The sequence below is a fragment of the Liolophura sinensis genome, chromosome 3, assembly GCF_032854445.1.
Source record: "Liolophura sinensis isolate JHLJ2023 chromosome 3, CUHK_Ljap_v2, whole genome shotgun sequence".
NCBI classification, from domain to species: domain Eukaryota; kingdom Metazoa; phylum Mollusca; class Polyplacophora; order Chitonida; family Chitonidae; genus Liolophura; species Liolophura sinensis.
The window spans coordinates 22,227,266-22,244,672 of record NC_088297.1 but is presented as its reverse complement, the minus strand read 5'-3'; positions in this window follow the sequence as shown (position 1 = coordinate 22,244,672).

The following is a 17,407-nucleotide window of genomic DNA, read 5'->3' as shown; positions in this document are numbered from 1 at the left end:
TTGGCATATTAATGACACTTAATGAGGGATATCACGTAATACGCATATATAGTTGTTGATTACCACACCACTGGAAGCCATCGTGATTAATCTGCATGTACCGATTTCATACTTGGCATATTAATTACACTTAATGCGGGCCATCATGTCATGCCCATACTTATATGGACAAATATTTATATTAACGTGTATCTCTGTCTCTAATTTTACCAGGTCTCGTTGGGAAAGTCCTTACAGAATGAGATAAATATCTCACTTGATGTAATACATGGTAAAGTGTTGTTCTGATACAATGCATGGTAAGGTGTTTTTCTGATGTAATACATGGTAAAGTGTTGTTCTGATATAATACATGGTAAATTGTTGTTTTGCTGTAATACATGGCTAAGTGTTGTTTTAGTGTAATACACGATAACGTGCTGTTCTGATGTAATGAATGGTAAGGTGTTGTTCTAGAGTAGTGCATAGAAATATGTTGTTCCGTTGTAATACATGGTAAGGTGTTGTTCAGTTCTACCTCTGTCAAGGCTGTCGGTGGTCGAACTGTAATATATTACAGGAACTATACTTGATTTATCCGTGTGTGGCGCGGGGCACCAGAAATGACAGGAAGCCTTTGTAAGCGCCTGTGAGCATTTGATGGAATGAACCAGGACATTATCTCGAAGAATTCGTGTCTTCAATTGTGTAGACTAGTCCACAGTGATGTCAATAACCGTAATTCCTCAAAGCGAAAATGCGAGGGTTTCACCTCAAACTTGACAATATCATGGGGTTTCTAGGAATTCCGTCTGCCTCTGCTCGATTAGGTCTTCTCCTGACTTCCACATAATTCTCTGTGTCCCGTCAGCTAATCTCTCAATTCTTTCGAAAAAGGGGGGAATTTCCATGGAAGACAGATAAAATTAATTGCCTAGCTTGTGTGTCTCTCTTTCTCTCATGAGATAGATTATAAACACACAAACAAAACTACATGATGTTGTCCTCACTTCATGGCATATATCATCTGAAACGTGTGCTTAATTCTCCCCCAAAAGCATATTCTCGGCAGTTATCCAGTATGTGACGTTGTGTAAAGTATTGCAAAATGCTAAAATGCATACTGAATGGGAAAAGGGCTAAAACGGTAAACCGGAATTACAAAACGCCTGGTATGAGAACAAAAGATGGGTCCCGAGCTTGAGAATGTGACAGACAGTTCTATCAGTGAGTAGAATATCACACAAAGCTGGATGTTTACGTCTGTCATTAAAGTTTTTCAAGCCTTAAAATGTACAATCCCTTGTGCTTTACTTCATGACTGTCTAATTCCGCTAGGGGATATATCTTCATCGCGTTGAATTAGCCACATTGGATGTATGAAGATTTGCAATCAAAGCGCAGACCAAGGCTTTTAATAGTTCACAAACTCTTATGGACTTTTTCACGTTCTGGACGACGGACACAGGGCTGTTAATTGCCTCTAATGAAGTGACAATCTGTTGATGTGTGGTTCAGGCGTATGTGGTTCGATCCGAATGACACAAGATGGGAAGGAATAAATCGAGGTTTTGGGCAAGACATTTGCATACTCCCCCCACCCCCAACCCCGCTTACAACTTACTGAGTGGGCTTATTGTCATCGGGGACACTCGTGAAGCTGTTAGCACAGTTTAACGCCCTTGGTAGATCAGTTGTCTTTCCCCATTGTTGCATGCATGTCCATACCTTAACCCTCGAAATGCCGAACGTTCCTGGTTTCCCCCAGGTACTCCGAAATTATGTGCTCCTGAAACTCACCGTCACTATACAGCAAGACATTTCGTGAGTATGGCGATAAACAATGGTATGAATTAATTGGAATGCAGAATACCTGCCTGGCATCCACCTATTCTGCATAATCAAAAATGTCCATATTAACCAAGAACGCAAACTAGTGGATTTACGCCGTACTCTCACCATTTTATCATAAATGTCATAAACTGTCTTGAATTATTCGAGCCTTACATCTGGCAAGGAAACCTATAAGAAGGATTTAGTTGATATAAACCTCCCTGAAAAAAAAAATTGTCAAAAATTTCCATGAACGACTAAGGGAAGGTTTTCTGGTAAACGTCGCATGCTCAGTTTTGTGGAATTATCCACAGGGCCATGTCAGTAATTTTTATACCCTGGCGAAAATAACACGGTTGTTTCAATACCCACCTTTCATGAATTCTGCGTGTTCCAGCGCGATTAGACAATTTTCTGAAACCCGTAAAATGCCCTGTCTCTAACAAGCTGATCATACCAGTTTATAGGTTAAGGGCAGGCAGAAATTCTCATTAAAGACATACAAAGTAAATTGTCCGTTATGTGTCAATGTGTTTCTGATCAGATAGACAGGAAACATTCAACATACATACATCATACCGTCGTCGTGTCAAGACAAATTCCATCAGATACATGCACTTATTACACCAGAGGCTGGCACCGATTCCATAAAAAGCCATTTCTGACTGAAGTCAAAATTTGGAAAACGATTTTAGAACTTATTTTTGGGCCGTAGAAATTAAAATGCAGACCACCCTATCAGTGTGTTACATTAAGGAAAAATCTTGACTTCCAGTGGCAAAGGTAACCGTTGTGATGAGTTTTTAAATTTTGACTGAAGGCAGAAGTAGCTTTGTGGAATCGACCACTGATTCTCAGGAAATATCCGATATGTGATACTGATCTTACATTCTCGAAACACTAGGATCAGAAAAAACTCTGCTCTAATTCCTCTCTGTTGGCAAACCTATAGTTTTTACAGAATTACATTGATCACCTCAGGGGCCAAGTGTTTTATTAGCACCAAAAACACTCGCTAGGGAGCTAGGGTAAAGTGTTTACCCAGAATAATTGACATCTTTCACTTGAAATCGATTTTCCGCTCGACAAAAAGGCCAGCAAAGTTTTGAAAAGCCCGTTAATCTCTTTGAACTGTTTCACGATCGAGAGGAAGCCGTACTGGTTATTAATTGACTCGGGTGAGGGTTGTTGGTCTAATAAATGACATAAAAGTGTGAATGAATAAATGAGTGATTAGGATTAGCTCCAAACTAGAAGTAGCGCCATATTGTGGAGAAAACATATTCCAACCAGGAAAGTGGCATGAGACATGATTTATTTATTTCATTGCTGTTTTACGCCGTACTTAAGAATATTTCATTTATACGACGGATACCAGCGTTATTGTTGGAGGAAAATGATCAGACCATCCGCGCGTTGCCTGCCGATCTTCCCACGTAAGGCCGGATAGGAAGCCAGCATGAGGCTTGCGACATAAGAATGGTAAGATCTAAACTCTGAACAAATAGAACATTAATGTAGACGCTTATGAAACAACTTAAAAAAACCAAGATGAGTCAAGACCCAAGGAGCACTTTAAATATACCCTATATCGAACTTCCTTGTATGCTTAGAAACATAAGTAAAATGTTTAACAATTGCATTGCCATTAATGGTGACACTGAACTGAAACATATTGTCTACTGAAGGGAACATCAACAAAATCCGCACAATTTACGAGTTAACACGATGCTTTTATTTTCCCCTGCCACAGTCTTGAGGTGGAAGGCAGGGAACACATTTTACTTTGATTCTTCAGCGTTGCTAAAGTTAACAACAGCTCCATTTATCCTATGAAGGACCACACGCTTTATTGGCCACAAATTCACACCTTAGGGGGCTAAAGTGAAGTGTTTCCTTAGCATAATGGACTCTTTTTACTTGGAATCGATTTTTCCTTGCAAGAAAGGCCAATAGGCTTTGAATAACCCGTGAATGCCTTTGAACTTCTTCACAATGTGGACGAAGCTCAAAGGGTTGTTAATTGACTCTAGGGAGGGGCCGGGACCGAGTGGTTAAGGCTCTTGTGTTTTGATTGCAATAATACACGAGATTTGGGAGGGGGGGGGGACCCTGGCCTTGGGGCCAGGCATTTTAGATTACTCCTCTATATTGACCTGACCTTGGTGACAACTCGCCTTCGCCTAACTCACTCCTATGAGCTTTCTCGAATTTTCTTCATGATTTGCTTGACCTCTCCAACAGGTGATCGACGACCGTTTCCAGAGTCATCTTATTTATTTATGTTTTCGTAGACCACTTTTCTTACACCAATATCTTATGTTAATCTGTAAGCCAGAGTTGGAAATGTGAGTCAACAGCTTTCCCAATGTAGTTGGTCTACAGTGATAAAAATTATCGCCATCCTCAGGGGAAATGTTTCGTATGAATGGCGTTAAAATTGTTGTCAAACAAATGTTTGAACTCACAGCAACACCATTTTTGAGTGAGTGAGTGAGTGAGTGAGTGCTTGGGGTCTAACGTCATATGACAACGAAGGAGTAATTAGAGTGTATGCAATGCGCCTCCTTGTTGCATGACGTATTTCCACCGTTCTTTTATCTAGTGTTGCTTCACTGAGACGCCTTACGGAAGGCAAGTAGGTCGCTCCGTCCGCGCCATTATACTAATACGGCTTACCAGTCGTTGCACTATCCCGTTCATGCTGAACTCCAATTGGAACTATTGGAACTATTGGAAGAATCTTGAATCATCGTGCCGCGCTAGCTACGGGGTCCGCTCGACTAATGAGGTTCGATTGCCGCAAACAAGAGTATCTCAAGAACCTATTTAGTTGATGAAGTTTTCTTCTGAATATTCCCTTACTTGAGTCAGAACAACCAGGCTCTGTCCTGTTTCGTCCTACAATAATGCAGGCCACCCTAGTTTAAGTGAAATATTCATGAGTACGGCGTGAAACTCCAATCAAATAATCAAAAAAATAAATAAATAGCTCGAGTTACTATTCCTGGCTCTAATATCCGGACTACAAACATTTGCATCTTGGGACATAAGAAATTAATTCCTGGAAAACCACATTAGAGTGTCACTACTGTTCTGATGCGGACATACAGTGGTTTTGGGGGCTTTCCTCTACTTCATATATTACTTTGTTGTTTTCATTCATCAGAAACATTTCAGACCTACTTGCATAATTTGAATACAACCCGGTACGAACAAACAAACAAATGGGGAGCACTTATTGACAAAAGCTGCAAAAGTCACAAAACCCGTGAACATCTGAGAGGAGGATACAAGAACATGTCGTGTCCTCATGTGATGTGATCAGCGTGATGTCAACAGCTGATACCTTAAAGTGAATAGCTCATTGATTTCATCCAAGGTTTGTTGGATGAATTGTCTCATTCGTAGATCGATTAGAACATTTCAAAACCGGTATAATCTGTCTGACAAAGTGTTAACACCAGGTTATATGTTATAGGCAGGTTGGAAAATCCAGAAAAGGCAAACAATGTAACCCGTCAAGCTTGTCTCTCTGATCAGACAGTTTATAAACATGGTACAGAACATAGCCGATACTTTCGTCATTTTGAGACAGCCTGCGTACAATACATGTACATATACCCATTGTCAGTGCGGCCGATTCTCATGAAATGTCCGATGTCTTGACACATTGTCACATTCGCCAAGTACAAGGGCTCATAAGAAGATTACTACGATTCCTCATTATTACGAAGCCTGACGCTTAACAGTGGTCCCACTGATCGTGTTAAGGGCTACGCGTATTACTGGCCAGACAAACACACCCTATGGAATCTACTTTTGTAGAAGAATCCATACGGTAATGTCAGTGCCATTGATACCTTAAAACGAATGTTTTTTATTTTCACGGTATGATAGGGCTCTTTGAGTTCTATCTGTTTCTTATCGATTACTCCTTAATCTGGGTTATGAATATATCCATTTTTCATCAGTTCATAGCATTTAGACAGTGTTTTCGAGGACGGCGGACAAAGTGATTTATCTGGATTGTGTGTGTGTCTGTCCCCAGACTGCTTGGAGACAAGCCAAGTTCATGCCAAGAAAACAAATAGCAACGAAAGCATTCCTTGCCAACAGTATTTATATTTGTTTCACATTGTACTTAGCAATTTTCATTCATGTGTCGAGTGACTCGTGGACAAAATCAAGCACAACACGCGAGAAATCACCGTACGTAATTAGTTGGCAAGTCTAAAGACAAAAAATGACATTTAAAGTGTAGCTAAATGAGGTTAAGCTCTACCGTAATGTAAGTAAAAAGACATCAATAGAAACAGTGATCTGTAATATTAGGAAATTGACCAAACATTATCTGTGAACCTTAGCATTACGTGTATCTGTCTGAAAAATGTTGGATTGTTTCCGGAAGTCTATGTATTAGACACTAGGTACACACCTACAGATCCTGCCAAGGTGTTTCGTGTTTATGTGCTGTTCAAATAGATATATGGATGACACATATATAGTGAATTCACAACGTCGATTAAGTCAAAACACCAAACACAGGTGAACATGTGTGTGGCTTTCTTTTACAGTTAACCATTGCATTCAGCATTGCTCTGTTTACTTTGCGTGTTCCATACAAAAGACATCCAAGGCTGTATAGCAATTTAGGAATCCAGTCGTCGAAACAGACATTCTTATACCAACAGCCAACTAACAAGGACGTTCCAAGTCAATAATCCCAAGACCAATTCCCAAAACGGCGTATAACACAAACCACGAAAGATCTGAGAAAGTATATGAAGTACGAAAGTAGGACAGAAATATGCAAAGCGAAGCAGTCAACAGTTTTCAACGATGTTGGAGAGACAGAAGGTATTTTCTTCGCGACTGAGTAAAATGAGTATTCACATCGTGTAATATGTATAAGTATTCGATAGGAGTCATAGAGAAACTTGCTCTGGTTGTCTTCGGATCTAAGAGAGCACATTGTTATACCATATGTTTTAATGGCTATTGTAAACATGTTTGTAGTTTTCTGTCATGAAGTGATTCAAAGATAGATACAGTCCTTCACTTTACAAGATGAAGTAAAAATACTTAGACGAACAAAGGCGATAAAAACAAACTTTGCGGTATTGGATGAGTTGTTTTTCTCTTTACTTAGGCTTGGTGGTATTCATATCGATTTCCTTCAAAACCCCGGGCTGATTCTTCCTGTTTTCTTCCTTAGCCGACAAAAAATCGTAATTTAATACTCTTGTCGCCAGCCTGTGTTGACATGTGGATGAAAACATACTATCCATTTGCTTACATTCATGGCTTCGTTCAGCTTCCCAAAACAGCCAACACAAATGGAAACTATCATATGAACAAATAAGGATCTATTATCGAGAACGGTTGACGATAATTTGTTTTGGCCTTGGGTACACAACAATGTGGTCAATATGATTTCTATCAAAAGACGGCGGTTTCTACCACAGATGTAACGTTAATCTAAAAGCGACAAACGTGCCTGATGATTTATTACCTTTTGTGGAGCACCTGTTAAGGTCAAAGAATAAAAAAAACATTTATTTATTTGATTGTTGTTTAACGCCAAACGTAATGATTTTTTTCCTTAAACAATGCAGGTCAGTTATAAGGATGGAACAAACCACATTGCTGGGGGTAAACCGCCACCGAACATTCCTATATGCGACGTACACATGTGTACAACATTTTGGTAGAAGGCGAAAAGCAAGCAACGGAATCCGATAGACATAAATATCCGCTAAAAGGCATTAAACTAAATGCCATTTATTATCAGGTTAATCAGTCTGCAATATTTAATGTTATCGTATTTTACACCGCGCTTTAAAATATTTCAGTTGAATGACAAAAACCAGGTTAACAATAAAAAAACCCTGTCTGATCCCGAAAGGAACGACTGCATTTAGTCAGGCGCCTGACTATTAAGGCAAAGTTCGAGACAAGCATTAAGTATTATGCTGCATTTACAAAGATAATTGTTTGAGCATGTTCTAAATGGTGCAATTTGTAATTTCAGGAGTGATACATGTGGGGTTTACTACGTTATAGAGCTTTTACCTTTATTAAACGAATGCACGACGCCATGTCGAAAGCGATGTTTCGTCACCAGGGGATCGAAGTTGGTACCAGAAACCGATTTTTTAAAGCCTGACTCCGTCTTTAATGTGTTTCGCTGATTATTTATTTTTCCAAACGTGATTCGTCCCGTTTTTTTTCTTGGTTTTATTACACCAAGGGGCCAAATTGCTTTCTTCCTTCAGACATTTTGTGTAAACGAGTACAGGCTGAGATTCACATGACAAAAATCCGTAATCAAGAAAAGTTTTACTGGACAAAGGAGGACTGATATAGGAGCAGGATGCGGTCGTGCTTCTCTCCCACCCAAAACAAGAACGGCGATATTCGAAGGAAACTATGAGATATGGTCGAGACTCAATCGAGATTATGACGACTATGCGACATTCCAACGAGATTACAACGAAATTCCAACGATATTCAGACGAGAGTCTTGTGTAAATCTCTCGCCTGCTTCTGAATCTTGCTTTGGTGACTAAATCTTGTGAACTTGTTCAAATCTTGCCTGCTCACTCGTTTTTCGACCAACTCTTGTCGGATTCTTGACCTAATCTCATCAGAATGTTACGGTATCATCAAAATAATTGAGCTGATTCTCCAAGCTTAACTTGCAATTCGACTTTGGAAGAGCGACATTCGGGCGACAACGCGAGATTAGAACGAGATTCGGTAAACAGGGGTGACATTTCAACGAGAATGGAGCCAGTTTGTAAACAATGGGAGATTTAGAGGTATGGCGCGTTGTGAAACCAAGTCTCGACTGAATTTCACGTTGTACACTAAATGTCGAGCAAATATCGCCCGAATCACGCCCTGACGCGCGAGTCTCGTGAGAATGTCATTTTTTGCAGGATTGGAAGGAAAGCCAAAGTGTTGAGTAAAGCAGGCGACATGCATAACAGACTACAGCATAGAGAGTGAAACCCGAGCACCGGCGACAGAATGATAGTTGGTAAATGATCACTCGGTGGGATACGGCCTTTTGTCGGCTTACCTCAGTCAGGGTTTTATTCTACCTGTTTATGTAAATGCATAAATAGTGCTTTAGCCAGGTTAAACGAGTTTGTAGCCAGGTTGTTGCGTCAACGAAAAACGGTACTGGTGTACTAGTCAAGATGAATCTCTCTCGGAGAGATCACCGCGCTATGCCGACTAATGAGGCTCAGTCTTATGTCCGGGAAGGTTGTTATCGTGTCGTCGACGTGACTAATTACTTCGTCAGCAATTCCATTGACCTTTGTAAATCCTGAATCAGAAACAGCCTTTGAGGCTCGCTAACGGTAACGAGGGAAAAAGATCCCCACCCCCCCACCCCCGTTAAACGGGTTTGTCTTTGAATCATGGAGCAGACAAAGTGTTGGATCAGGACAAATTAGAGATTTCACAGCCACATTTTTCGGAGATAGACAACTTTTCGTAATTTTTCACAAGCAACGTTTCCACCAAAGAGCGAAATATCGAGTATGGCGTCAACCAGCTATCAAATTTATATATGTAAACAAATACACATTAAGCTTGCTATCAGCTGAAAATCTGTGCATTAGATGTGCCTGATTTCCTTTGATACGTTCCATAATTCAACGGTTTTCCACTACGCACTCCAGTTTCCTCTACCCATGAAATGACCACCATCTAATAAATGAAATGCAAGTGAGTCAGTCACCCAATCAGTCAGTCTGTCAGGCAGCCAGAGTATTTCATGCAACAATGTCCATAGTGGTACAGTCCGGAAGACTAGAGCCAGTCCTGTGCCTTTCTGATAAGCCACCGCGGATGCAGGGTTTTAATATTGGGCCGGGCTTTAAACTTGATCTCTTTCTAACGGTTTTACAACCCCTATGGCGAGAACTCACAGGGCGCTGTTGCACCAGATGATTCATTTTAAAATAAACTATTGAAATAACTTGACTCCAATTACAATGTATTTGCGTACATACAAGTACTATACAGGAATTACATACATGTATATCAGTTAAATAAATACAGGTTGCATAAGGGGAGACCCTGCGTTACGATGGATATCACTCACATCTTTTCTGTTGTTCTGAAAATTAATAGACAACAGTGATATCCATCAAGACACGGGGGTTCGAGTTGTATAATCTGTTTCTCACACTACACACAAATTTTCACATTTTAAGTCTAAACACCCTCGGATAATTACGAAACGAGTTTTCGCCCCATATTATGCTGGTTACAATGCTTCCATAATACCTTACAGGAAAGAAGCTGATGGGTGATCGATGGACAGATCAGTTGATTCAATAACATAAAATAATCAGCGTTACATATTTCTCTCAGCTTTTGCTATCTGATAAAATGCAGTAACCATGTGACAAAAGGTATGGTGCGTAACATTTATGTACAGGAAAAAACTGAGACTTTTGTAAATAAAGATAAATATGCGAAACTGAAAATGGAAATCAAATGGTCAAAATACATATTGCGATTGTTTCAGTTCCTCCATCTTTATGACTATAGCCTTTTACATGAAATAGCAATAATCTATTGCCGAAAGCAGAGGTCAGTATTACTGTCAGTAAAACTGCGTGTCAACTTTTAAAATTTTGGACAACTATCAATCCAAACATGATTCAGACATTACGTCTGGCTGTCACTTCGAGGCTGAAAGTGCATTTGCCTTTTTTCTCCTAACGCTGCAGTAAAATGACATACACATTTCAAGGAGGATAAATTACCAGTTGTATTGTCTGTTACCGTGACTCTCTCATCGACCACATTGGTGAGGGGCTCCTTGGTGACTACGTCGCGCTAGCGCGCTAACCAACTGAGCCACGGAGGTTCCATGTACACATCTAATGACTTCTCGTCGTTATATAACTGAAACATTGTTAAACACGACAATAAAATCAAATAAACACATTTGCTAGTAAAACCATAACGAAGCATGTTTGCAATTGGAATAACACCCGAAATCAACATGCATAATTTGATAAACTACATCTGCTACCAAAACCCAAAGGAGGCAAGGCAAATTTTAAACGCCCGTGGGTCAGATACGGGAATGAATCTGGAAGTTACATGACGACCATCATTTCATGACATTTGTATCCACGATGTTACCACGTTAAAGCTCAAGTATTCACTCATTCCTTCTACTTTTAAATGAGCACGTTTTCCAGAGAAAACGTTACCTTGAGTTGAGGCCGGAAATAAGGGCAGAGATTTATGCAACTCCCCTGAAAAAAGCCATTTTTTCGCAGGCCGTCATATCGCTACGTGACATTCCTATCAAGGCAAATGCGCTTATCTGTGGTGCGCAGGCAAAGTAAGATAGTTAAGTGGTTAACGTGTTGTGGCAATTCGCTGTTTTTTAAGCTGATAACCACATGCACTGAAGGTTTATACTAAATATTATGACACGTTCTAGAGAAGACACGTTCCCAGGTGCACCCACAATACCGTTTTAACACATTATTAAAAAAATGCAACTATTGAACAGAAGACATACAGGCTTGCCTGCATGGAAGAGTATCACCAGTGTTAGGAGATGAGCAAATAATTATCTGCCGCTATCTTCCTTCTTGGTCCGAACAGAGTACTTGTATTTCAGTGTCACCGAGGTTTATGAACAGTTTTTGTGACACAATTAGTTTTTGAGAAAACAATGCTAATCTGTAGTTCACATTACTGAATCAGTCTCTTGCTATATACTCCTCACATAGATAAAAGCATGGCTATTTTGCCGACATGCCATAATCGTTTAATATGAACAACCTGCGGATGGTCCCAGGATTCCCCCGGGCTCTCAGGGTAACTCGATTACACTCGGAAACACCTGCATTTTCCAAGTATCTTGGACCACTCTAGCACAAACAATACAGCTCTTGGAGGGAAAATTATCTGGTAACGCGAAAGTTGTTTTGATCTTAAATGTCCTTTTACCTTCTGGGCCTCCTCGTAAAATATTGCTATCAGCCCAAGTACAAATGGGAGGTCAGAATGGCCAGAAGGAAAAGAGATCACGTTACGTGTTACGTGACTTACATCACGCAAGTCTGAACGATTGGGAACCAGAGCAATGCAGCTGGCTTTAATGTTCGCATGGTAATGGGTCTTACTGCCAGGGGAGGCTAGAAGACACAGGAGCACACAGTATACGTTATGTGACATAATGATGGCACCCAGCTGCACAATCGCCTTCACACACACCATTTGCTCCTATACAAGCCACGCACCCTTTCATTACTGTCAACAAAGTAAATGAATACACAGACTAAGCTTGCTTAATTTCCGAAGTGAGCGTGGCTCGTGGAGTGTTTGAGGAGTGTAAATGAGAAAACTAAAGGGCTTGTTCGCTGAAACCACCCAGATCGTTTTAATCATGTTAAACATTAACAGTGTGAAACACTGGGGACATTTTGTGTTAAAAAGCGCCAGAATTTTGGACAGAAAGGTAAATGGCTTCCGGCGTACATAGCAGTTGGTAATTTTACATGGCAACTTAATCTTGTACAAAACAAACGTGTATAGTTCACTATGTCTTGATGCTTAACGACATACTGAAGAATTTGACAATGTTAGTCACATTTTTTGTGGAAGAAATCAAAAACAGTGTTCTGAGTAAATCACCGTATAATAGTAGGCATCGTCCAAAACCGGACTAAACCCGGGCGCCTCTGATAACAAGGGAAATACAAACACAACTGAACTAGTGTCCACAAAGGATCCCTTTTTCTCTAGAATTCTGCAGTGGCATTTGATGAAATGCAATTAACATCACGACGTTTCTTTTTTTGCCCAATTCTGCTCAAGACATGGTGGGAGGGAACGTGTAATTTTTTTACTGTAAAATACTAACTGATGTAAATTGACAGGTGACCTTTTATTCACCAGTTGCGTATAAGCATTTGCTAGCTATGACACTCTCCTGGCAGATCTGGGTTTTACTCTCTACACTGTACATGTTTAATTGTAATATTAAAATGAACGGACTTTCAATGAGTGAACAGATGACTCGAAAGCACTGTAATCGACAAGAGCGTATGTAAACCCGCATCCACGTGACATTCATATGAGAGAATGCCAATAATTTCAAGTCATAGTCTAACGTGCTAGGTCACTGTGACTCTGGGCATCATTTTCAACAAAACAATAGCTTTGATGTTTAATGAAAGAAAACGATTGGCAATGCAATCCATTTGCCGGAAGCTATCTGGAGTTAAATTTTAGGTCCCTTTAGTTCTGTTCTTAATTTGTTTTTGTGGGTCATTTTTTATTGTTTTATATGATCATCATCATCATTATTATTATTATTATTATTATTATTATTATTATTATTATTATTAACTGAAAGAAACCGTTCTTCGACTAGGAGTTTAAAAATTCACTAAATCCAACACACTGGCGTACGTGGCAATGCAGCCTCACATAATACGTGATATATTGCGTGCCTTTCGAGTCGTTCGAGGAAATAGCCACAGTTTTGTATCGGGAAATCCAGTGAGCATTCAAGTGTGAAAAATCCATGAGCCAGTCATTGAGGAGGAAAGACTGAAGACGACAGTCATCATTTTAATGAGGCGAACAGGACGTGACTCAGATTGCGTCATTAGCTGATGAAAAGAGAGCGAAAAGGAATAAGAGAAAGAGTGTGACATAAGAAAAGGGTGGCGCCAAGATACATATGGATTTTACGACATCATATGCTTTCCAAACATATAGCTCAGGCATGGTACAAACTTGTAGCCAATACACGTGTATGTCACATTCTCAAAGAATCACTCCTCGTAGGGTTTAAAAACCTTTCAACATCTCAAGCGGTATTGCAGGTAAGATCACATCCGGTCATCTTACATGTATGCGAGTCTGGTAGGGATTTTTTTGGCTCAGGTGTCCGTAAGAATGAAACGCACATTTTGGTTTACTGGCTCTGGCTCTGCGTATTATGTGTAAAGTCCGCTCTTGAATCGGCCAAATTATCCATGGACGAGTCATAAGTATTCATATTGAACGATTGATTGATTTGATCGATTGGTGTTTTATGCTACAGTTCTCAAGAATATTTCACTTATACTGCGGTGGCCAGTGTTACGGTGGGAGGAAACTGGACAGAGCCCGGGGGAATCCTGCGACCATCCGCAGGTTGTTCATATTAAACCATTATGGCAAGTCGGCAAAATAGCCATGCTTGTATCTATGCGAGGAGCTCCACCTGAATAGAAAGAAAATATTGGGGAAAACACCTGTACCACAATATCAGGATTTCACTTTGTTTTCCAGTCTGAGCAGACTACACCGCCGCCTCAAGGCAACTTGAAGGCCTGGTTAACTTGCCAGTTGCATTCTAACTTCCGGTTGAAGCGATGTTAAATGAAGACCGCAACGCCTTGTTCAGTGAACTTGATGACCTTCTAAGAATAGTTTTGGGTTAATATGATCGGTTTCATAAAACGTTCTGCTGCATTACTCATTAATCGGTAGCGTAATCCTAAACAGAATATCATTTATAGTCCAGCTGCAATTCGAATTCAAAGTGATATTTCCGCTTCTAAACATTTAACATTCTCTAATTTACAGTAGAGATTCTGAGACAGCCTGGCTATGTCAGTCGCCCAAAGTACAATGGAAAGGCTCGTAACCAGTGAGTTTACGCGTCTGAACCCAGCTATCGCTCGAATATTTACAAGTCACGCGACAAAATGTCATGGTCAGCCCTCCCCCACCCTATCTGTCTCCCTTTTCATCGATCTACAAAAGAACAAGTCTTACTTTTGTTCAGTTCTCACGTATTCCTGTTGGAAGCTGGTAGGGCCTACTAGATCTGGCACCGGTGAGACTGAATTTTAAATAATGAGGGGCCTGAGAACATCGACACACAGGTTTTCTGTTCGGGTCGTCACCGCGTTCTGTTCACCCCAGACTTGTTACTCCGTTAGAAAACAGAGATAGAGAGTGAACAGAATGATTTACATCTGCCACGTCACCCTGACCTTAACCAAACTCCCTACAGGCTTATTTCTGTCACTTCATCACCCCAATCATTGTGGAAAGTGCGGATTAATTTGCCGAGCTGGTGTCTACCGTCAGAGAAACGAAGTAATCTAACCCTTCTGGAGGTGAGATTACATGACGTACTCCGAACCACCCGAGATTCGATACTTCAGAGATGAAATGAGAGACGTAGCCTAAAGGTAACAGATACAGAAAGATCGGGTGAGCTAAAGCCGCTATCGCTGTGCTGTGAAGATTAGACTGCCTTGATTCGACTAAAGTTTTACCCCATACACAATGATGTATCTTTTATACAATCCACAGTGAGGGCAAAATCGCATTGACTCCAGAGAACACCAGCCTTAGCCAGGTATATGACAAATCAGTTGACTGAAAATCACATTCGAGAGCGAAAGATCGTCAGTAGTAGACTCTGTTATTGTTCTTTGCGTGCTAGTTTTTGTGTTGTCTAATATCTTATTGCTTCGAAAACTTGTGTGTCAAGGTCATTCGATCAAACGCCTTCAATCTAAGTTTCTTACGTTTACAATGAGTATAACTCTCTGGTAAGTAAACATGGACAAAGCCCGCTAGAGCAGCGTAATGATCCAGGGGTCTCTCACCAATGCGGTCGCTGTGATTTCAAGACCAGGTCATGCTGGCTTCCTCTCCGGCCGTACGTGGGAAGGTCTGTCAGCAATCTGCGGATGGTCGTGGGTTTCCCCCGGGCTCTGCCCGGTTTCCACCCACCATGATGCTGGCCGCCGTCGTATAAGTGAAATATTCTTGAGTACGGCGTAAAACACCAATCAATCCAGTAGATGATAATCCGATGGAATGATTACAAAAGTCCATCGAGATTACTGATATGAAAGTCAATTCTAAAGATTGCTGTGGAATAGCAGTTATGTTTTTTAACATTACAAATGGCACGGCGGATAAGACCACATCTGATTTCCTTGGTCAACAGTGAAGCGTTAGACATGGTCTCTGCATTGATTTCAGGTGATTATTTCTTAAATACGATGACAAGACAACCATTTGAATGGATCTATAGCAGCGACTTTTAAAAATTGTTACAAGCATGATTGCATTTTCCCCTTTCTAATTTTGCTTAAGTCATGGTGTTTTCGTACTTAAAATAAAGTTCTGACTGAGGTAAATTAACAAGAAGTCGCGTTTTATGGGTTACGTGTAGACATTTGTTAACCATCACATTATCCTCGATGCTCTTGTTTTATTTTCTGTGCTGTAGTCTTTTGTATTTGTGTGGAAATTTCAAACGCCAATTTATCCTTTACAAGCAACACACATTTTCAGTGATGTCTAAAGAAGTAAACACGTAACTGATCTTGCTGCTGCCAAAAGTGTCCGTGTGTGTGGCCCTGAGAAGGATCATAGAGAGAGTGAAATACAAAAAAGTAGTTGTTTGCTGTTTATAGATGTCTATTTATTTCAATGATGCTTAACGAAATACTCGAGAATTTTTCACTCGCATAAACCACCGACCTGTGGTAAAGGACCACTCCCACGTCTGACAGATGTGCACTTTGTGTTAGTTCAGAACAGCATTGTGATTTGTTCGCTCAAGCATCGCCTGGCTGGTATCAGAGATACACTATGTCGATATAACATTTTACATGCAATTTTACGGATATAAAGTCAATCACAAGATATAGTTGCGGGAGACTTGTTTTTTTATACACTGTAAATTTGTTTCCTTTATAAAGAAGTGCAACATAATTTTCATCGCTTGATCTAGTGCAGTAATATTGGGTAAGTTCCTTTCGCATATCATTGTAATATTTACAAGAATTTCATCCCTAACTTTACCATCATTACACCTTGCGCAGGATGTCATCTGTCTTGGAGCATTTGTATATCAGAAGTGCAAAATGACATACATCGCTTTATTTAGTGTTGCAATATTGGATAAGTTCCCTTTACAGTTTTGGTACAGAGCCCTACCTCGATCTAATTCTTGTTAGTTTGTGTCTATGCAATAATAAAAGGCATCGCATGTTTTTTAGTGCAAAATATGAACGATCGCGCAAACAACCAACCGAGCATTCTTGACAACTTGCTGTCTCAATTTAGCCATCCGCCCATAGTCTCTTTTCCCATCGCATCTTAAACCTGAACTATAAGGGCAACTAAATTCTCCGAATAAACTCACCTCAAATGGGTAATAAATGAGTAACTCCTGGCCACTGTCACCGACAACAGTATAAATAAACTCCCGTTAAACCCATATGAAGGAAATGCCAAATAACTTGCAGCGAAATACCAACATGTACGTGGAAGGTCACAGTGGCATTTATACACATAAAACCATTTTCAGCCAAACAATGACTTTGTTGTTTTATGGGAAAAAACATCTACGCAATGTGAAGTTTTATTGTAGTTTCTGATCATGATACGTAAATAAATAGCTTCAGAAAGTTTGTTAATGCTGTACATTTAAAAGGGGTGAATGAGATTGAACACCAATCATTCCAAAGGCAATGCCTTTACAATCCGCCTCGCATAATTCGTATATAAATATTAA